The 15,024-nt window shown below is 40.0% G+C and overlaps 1 protein-coding gene and 1 pseudogene across 2 annotated transcripts in view; one reads left to right on the top strand and one right to left on the bottom strand.

Annotated features, from left to right (window-relative positions):
- The window catches only part of NCOA3 (nuclear receptor coactivator 3), a 139,731-nt gene extending 125,363 nt beyond the window's left edge, over positions 1–14,368 (bottom strand). The window contains exon 1 of the mRNA XM_080814268.1: positions 14,252–14,368. The gene's annotated coding sequence lies outside the window, so the exon portion shown is untranslated. The remainder of the gene's footprint in view (positions 1–14,251) is intronic.
- On the top strand, positions 348–877 carry LOC308349880 (large ribosomal subunit protein uL11-like; annotated as a pseudogene). Its single transcript has one exon. The product of its transcript is annotated as a large ribosomal subunit protein uL11-like (transcript).
- Positions 14,369–15,024: the final 656 nt, after the last annotated feature.

Raw genomic sequence — 15,024 nt, forward strand, 5'->3', positions numbered from 1 at the left:
AATCTCTCTGTGTCAAATAAATAAATTAAATCTTTGAAAAAATAAAAATAAAACTACTGATATATGCAGGACACTTGGCTGGCTCAGTTGGTAGAGCATACAACTCCTGATCTCAGGGTTGTCAAGTTTGAGCCTTTAAGAGATTACTTAAAAATAAAATCTTTTTTAAAAAAATCTATTGACATATGCAAGAACATGGATGAGATGAATCCCAAAATGACTATACAGTAAGTAAAAGAAAGCAGCTCCCCTCAAAGAAAGTACATAGTACTTTTGGTTTTCAGCTTAGAGGAAGCAAAGGTACAACTGTCTTCAGTCATCTCAAATCCAGGTTCATCCAACACCAGATGCCTCCACCATGCTGCCTGCCTAAGTTCAAACCCAACCAGATCAAAATCATATACCTGAAGTGCACCAGTGGGGAAGTCAGTGCCATTTCTGAGCTGGCCCCCAAGATCAGCCCCCTAGATCTGTCACCAAAAAAAGTTGGTGATGACATCATCAAGGCAACTGGTGACTGGAAGGGGAGAGGATTACAGTGAAACTGACCACTCAGAACAGAAAGGCCCAGATTGAAATGGTACCTTCTGCCTCTGCCCTGATTATCAAAACCCTCAAGGAACCTCCAAGAGAGAGAAAAGTGCAGAAAAACAGTGAGTGGTGTTTTCTTGGTTAAGCACAGCGGAAATACTACTTTTGATGAGATGGTCAACAATGCCCTACGGATGAGGCACAGATCTTTACCCAGGGAACTCTCTAGAACCATTGAAGAGATCCTAGGGACTGCCCAGTCTTTGGGCTGCAATGCTGGTAGCTGCCACCCTCGTGACATCATAGATAAATCAACAGTGGTTCAGCTGAATGCCCAGCTAGTTAAGAACTACAAAGGAAATAAAGGATCATTTGGCAGCCAATTGGGGGGAAGGGAGTACATAGCAAACAATTCCATTTACATAAAATGCTCAAAAAGTTCAACTAATCTTCAGTGACATAAGGCATATCAGTAATTATGGAAGATAGGGGAGGAGTAGGTTATAAAGAGCTAGGAGGGTGCCTGGGTGGCTCAGTGGGTTAAGCCTCTGCCTTTGGCTCAGGTCATGGTCTCAGGGTCTGGGGATTGAGCTCCACATCAGGCTCTCTGCTCAGCAGGGAACCTGTGTCCCCCTCCCTCTCTGCCTGCCTCTCTGCCTACTTATGATCTCTCTGTCAAATAAATAAATAAAATCTTAAAAAAAAATAAAAAATAAAAGAGTTACGACAATGCTTCTATTAGAGTTAATAGCTATTTCCATTACTGTAATTGTGGTGACAGATCCACAGGTAGACCTCTATGTCAAAACTCAAATTATACACTTTAAATATATGTAATTAACTGAATGTCAATTATACCTCAATAAAATTTAAAAGAAGAAAAAACCAACTATAGTGATAGAAAGCAGAACATTACAAATACTACAAAACCCAGAAGAGGACTGAATACAAATGTGCAAGACTGAACTTTCTGGGTGATGTAAATGTTCTGTATCTTGATTGTGGCGGTAGTAACACAACAGTTTACATTTGTCAAAACAAATGGCATACTCAAAATGGTTCAATTTTAGTATAAGTATAACTCAAAAAAGCAGATTTCTACATATTAAAAAAAAAAAAACCACATCCAAATGTTATATAGGTACATTTTAAACACCTTTAAAAACATTAAACAGAATATATATAATCACAACATACTGTAGTTTATACTACATTAATCTATGCTACCAGTTTAACATACTGACTTTCTTTTCTTTTTTTAAATATTTTATTTGTAAGTAATCTCTACACCCAACATGGGGCTTGAACTCACAACCCCAAGATCAAGAGTCACATGCTCTTCCAACTGAGCCAGCCAGGCACTCCTTATTTTACATTTTTCAGAATTTTACAATTGATTTTTTTGTGTGTTACAAAAGAAAAAGAAATCACAAAAGCACTAGAAGAAACATACTGCTGGTGAATTCATAAATTGATACAACCACTATAATGGGGAGCTAGTTGCAATTATCTATAAAACTTAAATTCATACTCTTTAATACTCTAGCATTTTACTTCCAGAAATTTTTATATGCTTAACAAATGGGAACAAAGAAATATGTATGAGGATATTCACTTACAGCTTTGTAGTAATATTAAACTGGATATATTATGATATATCCACACAGTGGAATACTGTATAATTATTAGAAAGAATTTAGTAGTTATAAACATAGATATGAAGCCTTCCCCAAGAGCATTTAAAAAACATACACAATCCAGAACAGGGCTCCTGAGTGCCAATTACATAAGTGAGTTTATTTTATGAAAATGTATCTGCCTATACTTACGTATGCTACACTTTAATATAAAATTTACCCAAAAATGTAGGAGAAATTCACAAAAGTTGAAAGCTTTTAAGCATGTGCATTTAAACGTCTTGAATTAACAATGACTCTACAGTTAATAATTCTGAGATGGGATAGGGAGGTGGCCAGGAGACAGCTGAGGAAGGACCCCTTGCTTTCCAGTGTATTCTCATGGTACCACTGTACTCATGGTACCTTGAATTTGTCCCATGTGCTACTGTTATATATATCAAAAAATATTTTTAAATTCAGACCATTTGCAACCATAACTCTGTATGGGTTGGGATTTTCATAATACAGAAATAAACTAGAAGCAGAGATGGATTTAGATCCATAACAGTTCTTCATAACCCAATTTCAAATTTTTATATTCATCAGAGAAATCTCATTTTCACTGCCTTTATAACCAGCAAACAGTTTAAATTTCAACTTAGAATATAAATTTTAATAAAATCACATTTTCTATTTTGAATAGGGTTTTGTAGAAGACTTCATTTCAAGAAAAAAAAAGGGCTCTACAGTACAAAAGACTGTTAAATGAGATGATGTACATTAAACACCAAACACTGTCCAAGCATATAGGCTTGGATAAATGGTAGCTTTTATCTTTTATATCTAAGAATATAAATCAGAACACAGCAAAGAGAATTTTACTAGGCTAAGAGCAGGGAAGACAGAACAAGGGAAACTTAACAGCAACTAGAGTATAAAATACATAGAATTAAGGAGATAATGCTGGAAATGTAGATTAGAGTCAGATTATTAAAGGCTTTGGGAACTCCAGGGGAAGTTTAATTTCATACTCTTAGACAATGAACAACAGATTTTATGCCTTCAAGCAGTCAAGTAAGAGGAAGGGATAAGTTTTTAAACGATAAAAAGGATAAAAAGGAGCCTGGCTGGCTCAGTTGGTGAAGCATGTGACACTTGATCTTGGGAGTCATGAGTTCGAGTCCCACACTTGGCAAAGAGACTACTTAAAAAATAAGTAAATAAATAAAAGAAGTAACAAAGGAGAAATGAGACTCTCTGATAACAACAGATGAAAGCCAGTTTAGGGGTGCCTGGGTGGCTCAGTCCTTCGGCTCAGGTCACGTTCCCAGGGTCCTGGGATGGAGACCCACATTGGGCTCTGCTCAGCAGGAGGCCTGCTTCCCCCTCTCCCTCACCCACTGCCCTTGCTTGTGTCCTCTCTCTGTGTCAAATATATAAATAAAATCTTAAAAAAAAAAAAAAAAAAGCCAAAGTCTAGTATAACCTCTTTGGAAGTAATTAGGAAAGAACCCATTTAAAGTTTTAAATGCTTCCTTTGATTCAGAAATTTCATGTCCAAGATGTCTATACTGAGATATACTCAAGCCTACACACAGATCTACATATAGTTCACTGCAGTATCAATCAAAATAGTAAAAGATTGGAAATAGCAAGCAAAACTGGTTAAAGTAAGTTTTACAAAATCCATTTGGACAATGGAATTATTATACAGCCTTTTAAAAATGTGAGATATAGAAGGCTCTCCAAGTTCTTTTGTTAAATGAAGATAGTGGGAATCTCATTTTAATTAGAAATAAAGAAGGGGGGGAAAAAACAAATATAGACAGGGAAAGATTAGAAAAAAAAATACTGAAAAATACTGAAGAGAGAGACGTCCACAACTACATGCACAGAATATCCTCTAACTTCAGGAGCCTTTGGGAAGGGGGGTAGCTATAAAGACCAAAATCCTTACTTTAAAAAAAAAAAATCCTTACTTTCTCAAGGTATACTTTTTTGTACTGCTTCAGCTCTACCATGTTTATGCCTCCTTTTCAATTAAAAAAAATATTTTTTTCTTTTACTGTAACAGCACTACAGAATAAAAGATGTGGGAAAGAGAGATCAGAAGCAGCAATTAATTCCCTTTAGATCTAACCCATCTCCTGCATGAAATTTTCCCTAACAATTCCAGTTGAAAATGACCTTTTCCTCCTCTGAACTTCAAACCACTTACTTATGTTGCTGTAACTATATATTTTTTCATTTACACTTATTTCTCAACTAGATTATAAGCTCCTAGATCACAAAGGGATTTTTTTTTTTTTCCACAAAGGGATTTTAATGCCTACAGTGCTTAGCACAATTCTTTGGAGAACAGTGGTACTGAATAAAAACATCTGGACAACTTACAGAAAGACTATCCAGTCCTAGGGCATTTGGGAAACATGAATGTATTCTAAGATCCAGTGATGATTTAATCTGGGACAACTCTACGTGGGAGACATAAGTCCCAAGCAAATCCTTAGGACTCTAATTTTATCTCACTATCCAGATAGAAAGTGGACTTGAGAGTTACAACTCTAGAAACTTTCATATCCAAATACTTGGGGGGGGGGGGGGACTTAAAATGAATATGATTGAAAAAATAGAGGATTTCAAAAGCTTAATAAAAGAAATAGTCCCCACCTCAAAAAAATAGACAATTGGACTGAATCTGTCCTACCAATCAATAAATACTGACTCCTATGCATGTGAGGAGACAATAAAGATTCAAATCAGAAATTAAGAACTGTATTTTCAGCTGTGGTAGTCTGGGAAATTTACCTGAGGTAGGATCTGAACTGGACCTTAAAGACTAGGCCTAGATAGCAAGGAAGAAGAGCCAGAAAGAAGCGGTGTGACTGAAATAAGGGGCAAAAAAATGGGAAAGATTGATTTTGTTTCTTTAAGATTTTACTTATTTATTTGACAGAGGGAGAGAGATCACAAGTAGGCAGAGAGGCAGGCAGAGGGAGAGCAGAAAGCCCAATGCGGGCTCCATCCCACCAGGACCCTGAGACCATGACCTGAGCCAAAGGCAGAGGCTTAACCCACTGAGCCACCAAGGTGCCCCAAAAGATTGATTTTAAAAAGACTATGATAAGAACTGAATATTGGGTTAAGGATTTTGGATTATACTGTGCAGATTTTTGGGCAAAAACTCTAATCAAAATGCTGTTTAATAAGTACAGAGAGGACTTAGGGAAAGAACAGAGACTACTTTAAAAGCTGATATATAATCTAGAAATAAAGGGCCTGAATGACAGTTTTAGAAACTGCAATGAGGGGCACCTGGGTGGTTCAGTTGGTTAAGCAACTGCCTTCAGCTCGGGTCATGATCCCGGAGTCGGAGTCGGACCCCTAGGATCATGTTCCGCATCACACTCCCAGCTCAGCGGGGAGTCTCCTTCTCCCTCTGACTCTCCCTCCACTAGCGCTCTCTCTTTCAGGTAAATAAATAAAATCTTAAAAAAAAAAAAATAGAAGTTGTAATGAAAATATATTTAAGAGAGATGTATCAATAGGACTCTGCAAAAACAAAACCAGCTTATCCAAATCCACTCACTTAACATTTATTGAATATTTACACATCCAGTCTTAAAATGCCTTACCTCCGAGCTCTTACCAATGATTTCTCACCAACAGAAACTGCTCTCGCCATATTAAAATCTTACTCATTCTTCAAAGTCCTGCATCCTGATCATCTGGTCAGAAGTAGTCCCCTTCCTCCTCTAAACTACTCCTTGATCTTCATAAGCCAAATAGATTGCCTTGTAGTGAAGTGATGAGTAACTGACTGTGTGCACTTGGCGGTCAAAACCTTTTTAACTCAGGGCGCCTGGGTGGCTCAGTGGGTTGAAGCCTCTGCCTTCGGCTCAGGTCATGATCCCAGGGTCCTGGGATCAAGCCCCGCATCGGGCTCTCTGCTCAGCAGGGAGCCTGCTTCCTCCTCTGTCTCTGCCTGCCTCTCTGCCTACTTGTGACCTCTGTCCAATAAATAAATAAAATCTTTAAAAAAAAAAAAAAAACTTTTTAACTCTCACAGTGCCTTAAACACTACAAACTTAACAAACACTGGGTAAGTATGTGTGTGTACAAGGGAGTGGGCAACCACCACACAGTAGCAAATTAAAGATTTAAAGCTTAAGACCAGAAGAACAGAGGTAGGAAAAGTCAGGTTAAAAAGTAACATGTGAGGGCCCCTGAGTGGCTCAGTCAGTTATGCGGCTGCCTTCGGCTGAGATCAGGATCCCAGGGTCCGGGGATCAAGCCCCACATCAGGCTCCCTGCTCAGCAGAGAGCCTGCTTCTCCCTCTCCCTCTGCCTGCTGCTCCACCTACTTGTGCTCGCTCGCTCGCTCTCTCCCTCTGTCAAATAAATAAAATCTTTTAAAAATAAATAAATAAAAGCAACATGTGGGAGATATTTTGTACTTTGAGGAGAGAAAAAGAAAACTGGAGCTTTTTGGACGTCACAATTCCAGGTTCACCTAACTTGGGATCCAATCACCGAAGGCTTCCACCATTCCAGATGTGGTTGTGCACTTTGAAGTAGCTTCCTGAATTCATTTTACTGATTCCTGATGAAATTATTGTTAATACTTAACACAGTAATAGTTTTGTCTTATTACATGAAGGAGATACTACCCGCCCTCCAATGGATGTAACATGTGTGTAGTTATTCTTTTCACTGGCAAAGTTAGATTTTCCTAGATGCAGCCAAATACTTGCTCTGACTGCTATGGGGCCAAACATCGTGGCTGGCGTGAAAATCTAACACAACCACTACCAGACAGGTAAAGAGATGAATGTGGATGGAGAAGGTATTTAGACTTAAGACATAATTCGGTGAAGAGAATACTGGGTAATCCTTAGAACATTTTCAAATAAAGCTGCTAAATTTCAATCTGGAAACAAAATCAAGCTGATACAGCTACTCTACAGAGTGACTTAAATTCAATAATCCATTTCACTGATGACAGCTTTACTGAGAGTAAAGAAAAATATGACTTCATTTTCTTACAACAGAAGGAGGGGACCGAAAATTCTCCCCCCCTCCCACTTACACAGGCACATGTGTACAGCACTCGCTTTGCAGCTTACAGCATATACTAGGGTGAGGTTGGGAGCTCAAAGTCATTTTACTTCAAACTGATGAATCAGCACTGAAAGGTTACTATTATCTGGTATAAAGAGTTTAATCCGTTTAATGTTTGACCAACAAAATTTAAATATAAGGACATTCTACATATTTATACAGTACATTAATTTTATAAAAATTTTCCAATATAATGAACCTTGGAAAACCACATACTCCATCCACTTTATTTTATAAATAAAGACCTAGAGACTGATTTGCAGGAAGCTTACAGTACTAGCTTACAAATTATTCTCTTCACAGGTAAGTATCATTTTAAAGTAACTAACAAATGATACTGATTAGGAAACAAAATGGGGAAATATTCAAAGGTAATTTTTTTTTATATATAAGTTGATTTTTAGTAATCTCTACACCCAATGTGGGGCACGAACTCATGGCCTACAGATCAAGAGTCACAAGCTGTTCCAAGATTTTTTTTTTTAAGTTGTTTTAAAACTAAGCGTATGATCATCAGTAACAATTAACTCTCATTTATAAAAATGTCAGTTTAGGACATTGAGATTATGATAAATAAATACTTCCTCTCAAAGTAAAAATAATTTGGTTTTAGATTTCACTTAAATAGAACAGCAAAGAATATTTACTCTGAAAGTCTCCCCCCTCACTTTTTTTTTTGTTAAAACTCTTTCTTCCCCTCCCCACGCATTCTCCTCTTTTGTGCTCAAGTTCTCAAATGCATAAGATGGAGGAACAATACCACAATGCAACTGCAGGCTTCCTGCCTACTAGCCAGTCATTATTCTTGACTCGAGAACTTTCAAAACACTGCTTGGGTTGCTTTGAAATTCCCTCTTTCAGATTTGCCCTCCTTCATGGAACATCTATTTAAAAGAATGACTTAAAAAATGTCTTGCTACACCCAATCACAACTCTCTAAGCAAACTAAAAATGCTAGCTTTAGGTATGAAAGTGAGATGTAAATGCCTTAAATTCACTGAACATCAATCTGAAAGTACGGGACAGAAAAAAAAAAAAAAAGCGTATTTCCAACCAAGCATAATAGTATTTTTCTCATATGTATATTAATCCTGTTACTGAAAAATTCTGTATTTATGAATTTTTTTCATCACTTTCATCACCACCATCACCTTTTTTTTAACACCATATAAATCTCTGTCTTGGAACTACAACTGGATCAATGGAAAAGGGCTACCTTAATTATTACTGACAAAGTAAAGTGCACACCAAAATGAAGTATATTCACTTATTTTTAAAAGTTACCAAGGGCAGAAAAAAATTACCAGCAGCAGTCACCTGGAAACCTGGGGAATTTCCCACTTCCTTTGACCACACTTTGATGGTGGCAGTAGTACTTATAAGTTTTTTTAGTTGTTGAGATAAACCAATGGTGCTATTCTAGACCAAGATACGGGGTGTGGGGAGGGGAGATAAATTATATACCCAGTTAAACATGGGTTTTTTCCTTTTTTTAAAGGCAAAAGCATTGAAAGTGAACATCAAACACATTGGTACATGAGTAACAACTAGTCAAATTGTTACAATAAATAAAAATTTTTCCAACACCTCTAACAAAAACAAAAAGACTAATCTATTTCAAACAATATTCAAAAAAGCTCAATCCCAGTACAACCAAATAATTTAGCTAGTCCCCTGGAGTTTGTTATAATGGGATTTAACCTGTACACTCAACATTCAATTAACCATGAGGCTTATCCTAATTGAGGATTATGCTGACTTCTGCAGTCTTTTCCCATCTATCCATCTACCACTCCTACTCAGCTGCCATAGCTACCAAAAGCAAAGCCCCAGGGAGCAGTAGATTATCCATTACTATGTGGTACCCATGCCAATATTCATTCCCTTTTCATCCTTACATGGATGATGAAGAATTAAATTTAGCAATCTAATCAGCCTAGTTTCCAAAAAGTGAAACTTCAGAACCTCACTCATAACCTCTAACCAAACAAATTAAACATTTCAGAAGAATACCTTCATAGGTGACCAATAGACAAGGAAAGTTACACTCAAAAAAAAAAAAAAAAAAGTCACACACTTTCCTAGAACGTATCGATAAAAAAATATTAATAGAAAAGAAAAAAACAGGACACAGACATTCCTAATGGAAAACAGGAAAAATGACTAACAGAAGAGACTAGTCCATTGAAAATATTCTTTGAAATGGGATAGACAGATCAGACGTCTTTCCTTTGCCTCTAGGCCACAAAATTTACTACAGCTAAATAAACCTTTATTACTGCCCCCCTGTAAATTGACCTACGCCAGCAGAACCTACCAAACTGAGTTAATGCTGACAAAGTTGGGAACTGGCACTACGTAGTCTAAGATTATGCAGTTTATGGATAAATCAGCCTCCTAGACAAGCACAGGTCTTCCCCTTCAACTCCTGCTGTGTATCTTCTGGCCATTTTCCTGTTCATTTAACAACTCTCCACCAGAAGGGAAAGGCGATTAAATTCAAGTCAATTCCATCATTTGTTAGGAGCTGAAAATAAGGTTAGACTCTGGATAAACTGTACCCTTAACCCAAAACAATCTCCCAGAAACCCAATCGAAAAAGCAAGGGGCTAAATGAATCTACCTACCAAACACTAACAAAATGAAGGAGTAAGACTCATTACAATAGAGCCCCTCCTCCACTTTAACTAAGAAATGTTCATTTTGTAATCCCTTCCCCCACCCCCCAAAAAGCACTCAATAAAATGGAAGAAAATGCCTACATTTTACTGCAGTACTCAAGCTCAATGCTATCCCTGAGGATCTAAACTAACATACAATCACCTATTTCTTTAATCTATTTAGCTATGAGAAAGAGAAAGGTTAACATACATTTCCAATACGAATTTTCTCTCTCAGAGCTTTAACCACTCAATAATGCAAAAAAAAGAAAGAAAGAGAAACTAATTCTATACTACAGAATACATAATAAGTTCAAACCAAACTGGGACAGGTCCTCTCTGGTTTAACCTATGAGAAACTACATGAGACACTCAACAACATGATCAACAACTCATTTTTCTAGTCCTAAGTAGCATTATAGTAACAACAGCATTGAATTGTAGTCATTTTCCAGTATAGACAGCCACTGGAGGCTATACTCGTTCTAAACTTGCAACAAATCAAGTTTTCTTTTTTTTTTTTTTTAAATGAGCTAAAGAATGTCTTCAGTATTCTTTTTTTTTTTTTTAAGATTTTATTTATTTATTTGACAGACAGAGATCACAAGCAGGCAGAGAGGCAGGCAGAGAGAGAGGGGGAAGCAGGCTCCCTGCTGAGCAGAGAGCCGGATGCGGGGGCTCGGATGCGGGGGCTCGATCCCAGGACCCTGGGATCATGACCTGAGCCGAAGGCAGAGGCTTTAACCCACTGAGCCACCCAGGTGCCCCAACAAATCAAGTTTTCAAAAGTAGTCTACATCCTCAGGCAAAGGCTTGAAATTATATAGTCTAAAAAAATGCAAAAAGAAACCCTAAAGCCATTTATTTTAACACCAATTTGACACAGGACAATAGTAGTTTGGTTTTTTATCGTACCCTACTGTCCAAACTAAAATATTTTTAAATTATTCTTCTAAAAAATTTCTCAAAAACATAGTAGTCTTTAAAAGAAACTACTCTAGAATCATATAGTTATTAATACACAAAAGACTAAATTAAAAAAAAAAAAAAACTTATCTTTAGTACGTCCCTGACACAGTAAGGAAGTTTACTTCAAAAGACCAGTCAAGAAGGCTTTAGTAAGTAACCATTTCAAAAACTACTTTTTTTTTAAAAAAAGATTTTATTTATTTATTTATTTGATAGCGATCACAAGTAGGCAGAGAGGCAGGCAGAGAGAGAGAGGAGGAAGCAGGCTCCCCGCTGAGCAGAGAGCCCAATGTGGGGCTCGATCCCAGGACCCCGGCATCATGACCCGAGCTGAAGGCAGAGGCTTTAACCCACTGAGCCACCCAGGTGCCCCTCAAAAACTACTTTTTAGGGGAGCCTGGGTGGCTCAGTGGGTTAAGCAACTGCCTTCCACTCAGGTCATGATCCTGGAATCTGGGGATAGAGCCCTCATCAAGCTCCTTGCTAAACAGGGAGTCTGCTTCTCCCTTTTCCTCTGCCTGCTGCTCTCCCTGCTTGTACTTTCTCTCTCTCTCAAATAAATGAAAATAAAATATTTTCCAAAAAAAATTTTTTTAACTATTTTTTTTATTTCGAATCTCCTAGAAAAAGAATCCAGCGTCCAAAAGTACAATGACTCCCTGCTGAATAAATGCCAATTTATTTGGAGGGATTTATTGAAAATAACTACTCATATAGGGATAAGAATATATCCCTGATATAAGATATCTCTTAATTTTTTTAAAGATTTTATTTATTTATTTGACACAGAGGGAGAGAGGGCCCAAGCAGGGAGAGCAGCAGCCAGAGGGAGAGGGAGAAGCAGGCTTCCTGCACAGCAAGGGGCCTGATGTATGGCTGGATCCCAAGACCCTGGGATCATGACTGGAACCAGAGCCAAAGACGCTTAACCGACTGAGCCACCCAGGTTCCCCAATAAGTAACTCTTATATGGGAGGGAGGGGTGGACAGTATACTCAATTTCAAAATATAATGAAATTATCTAATACAATCCCTAACAGCCTAAATTCTAGTATCAATTTTTTTAACAAATTGTTAGCATTGGTAAATTCAAAACCACAATTCTAAAACTTACAAAAATAGAAATCCTGTTAATTATGCTGAGGCTGTTTTGCATTTTCAAAGCTTCTGTAGGTAAGGAATATTTTATGGTAAAAATTGCTCTAGAAACATTACCGCTTCCCACTTATTCCACAACCCTCATATCCAAAATGTCGTTCTATAGGCTAGAAGCTGACATATACCTTTTTTTTTAATACTGATTGGACAATTAACTCACTTCTATCAATACATGAAATACCACTATAATTTAGGATCACAGGCAACCTAGATTACTGCTCATTTAAATGCAGAACCTGAAGCAACCTCCAGTGACAGGAGCTATAGTGTTCAATATCATTTTACATGTTACAGAGGCTTCATCTTACATACAAACAATGAACCCTGGCAGCCTTCTTCATCCTAAAGCCCCACAGATTGTTACTTCTTTAAGGGTGTTAGTACATAAGGCAACATAAGCACTTAAGTTCAGAAGCCTTTTCTTAATAGCTATCAACGTTTGTTCAAGACCGTGATAAGAAAATAATATTCCCACCACATTTTCCCTTTCTTCTGTTCATTTTATTTTCCTGTTTTTGGTACCCAACAAGAGTATGTTTCAAATAAAAATCTTAAGATAATTATTCCAAAGACCAAAGATACTCTAGAAACCCAGTAACAGTCACTGCCTCCCAGGAACCGGAATTACCTGGATTGCAGGGTTTACAGGAGAGACTCATTTTTCAATGTTTGTGTACCTTTCCAGTTGGATGTTGTATCTATTCTAAACAGAGCAATAATTTAAATTTTTTTCAAGAACAAACATTTCATGAACTTCCAGATTTCCGTTTAACAGTTTACGGGGCATTCACAAGACCTATGGGGGGGGGGGGTGATGGGGGTTTTTGCTGTTGTTTTCTTGGGGGGGAGGTGGGGGCCTTTTTTGTTGTTGTTTTCCATCCTCTATACAACCTGAGGCAACACATACTGAAGCTCTCTTGCAGCCAGGGCTCAGTTAGGCGGATCCGAGGCCAGGCATTTAAATCAAGGAGATGCAGCAATCTCACTCAATACTACTACCACTCGCTCATCTCATTCAAATCCATTTAAACCCACTGCAGCAAGACAGCTGGTACTCGCCTTCCTCTTTCTTTACGGTACAGGCTTAATAACAAAAACAGGTTGGCTTTGAAGCGCTGCTCAAAAACTGCAAAAAAGGAAGTCTTCACATTCGGGAGGGGGAAAAAAAAAGTTTCGACTTCGGGAGAATTTCATACCCTTCATGTCATTCCATTTTGGAATCCCGAACTCCTCCTGCTTAGTGAGATTCTGAAACGATGCTTTCTCCCTCTCATAACTGCTCTTTTGGTTTAACTTTTCCACCCTAAGTGCCCCCAAACTAGAAGCAACTAAGCTTTCCAACGGCTCGTGGCTTTTTGGTTTGGGGGGGGGGGGTGTTCTGTTTCTTTTAAAGCATGTGCAAGACAATTTAAACCCCTACAAACTGAATCAATGTACGTAAGGTAAGATTAGAGATGCGAACGGGAAAAACAGCACTAATAAAGACAGCCACCCCAAATGCGATCTACCAACTTCCCACTTGCCATTTCCCAACCTTCACACCAGACGTAGCAAAATGCCTTTTCACTGAGAAAACTGCGGAGAACCCACCCGTGCCCAAAATAAAATTCCGCAGATAATTCGAGTTAAAATACTAAAAATGCCCAAGTGAAGGAGGAAACACAGCAACAAAATGCAACCCGATTCTGAGTGCGACTTGGAGGCTGGCGTGGGGGTCGGTGGGGTCTGTACGGCTTCCCCCGCCCCCTAATTCTTCAGAATAACTGCGAAGGAGCCGAGGCAGCGGCAGGAGGGGGACGCGGGGAGCGTTCCAAAGCAGCCCTAAGGGCTGGGAGAAGATAAAAACTTTAGGGACAGGAGGGAAAAGCGGGCCCCCGCGGTCCCCCCCCAACTCGTCGGGGTGACCCCTCCGCGAGGAAACCCCCTTGCACCCCCAAGCCGGCTGCCACCCCACCTCGACTCCCCTTCTTCCTGCCGCGGGCCGCCCCAGGCTGCGGAAAAGCAACGCGGCCCCGACACCCCGAAACTATCTCAGCGCGCCCCCCTCTCGGCGCGCCCCTCAGCGCCTCCGCGGAGGCGCAGCCGCCGGCTCGCGGCAGCCCAGGGACTCGCCCTCTTTTCCTCCGCCTCGCACTCCACCGCCTCGCACTCCACCCCCTCGCCCGCCGCCGCTCCTCCTTTATCTCCACTCACCGCCCGCCGCCATTTTCCTCGCAGCTCAGCTTTAAATCGGAAACTCGCCGCTCAGCCCGCAGCCGCCGCCACTGCCGCCGCCACCGACTCAGCCGCCGCGGCCGCCGCCGTCGCTGTGGAGGGGCTGAGGCGGCAGCGGCTGGACCCGTCGCGCGGGGGCCTCCGGGATATGTAGTCCCTAGGCCACGCCCAGCACTACCGGTCCCAGGGGGCCTTGCGCGGCCCGGGCGCTAGGTGCCCCCGCCCGGCCCAGCTCCCGGGGCTCCAGGGCGTGGCGGTGTGGATCCTTCCGTCGCTTTCGCTCGCTCACTGCGTGGGAGCTGCAGCGGGGTCCGGGGGACTAGAATGCAGTCCTGGTCCTGCCCTGAATCTTGTCACACTTGCCTTCGTCCAGTAATATCTAACATTTACTGAGCGTTTATTGTGTGCCAAGTACTGGTCCTCAAAACAAGCATCCCTTTGGGACCACTGTCATCCTCATTGTTCGGAGGAGCAAACTGAGGCACAAGGTCAGAAGCCACCGGGTTGTTCATTAGATGCTAAAGCCACTGGGCGAAAGGTTGTTTGACAATAGTATATTCCGTATATGTACCATTCCACGGAGTGGCTTGCTTTGCAGTGGACAGAGCTGGCAGACACCTTAACCAGGAGATCTCATCGCCAGCACTATCACTTAGCGTCACCAGTAATGGATCAAACTGATACTATGTGTCTCCTGATACGATGCGATGGGGATGGCATTATGCCTCCTCTGTAGTATCCCTGCCCAAATA

The sequence above is a fragment of the Martes martes genome, assembly GCF_963455335.1.
Source record: "Martes martes genome assembly, chromosome: 9".
NCBI lineage: Eukaryota > Metazoa > Chordata > Mammalia > Carnivora > Mustelidae > Martes > Martes martes.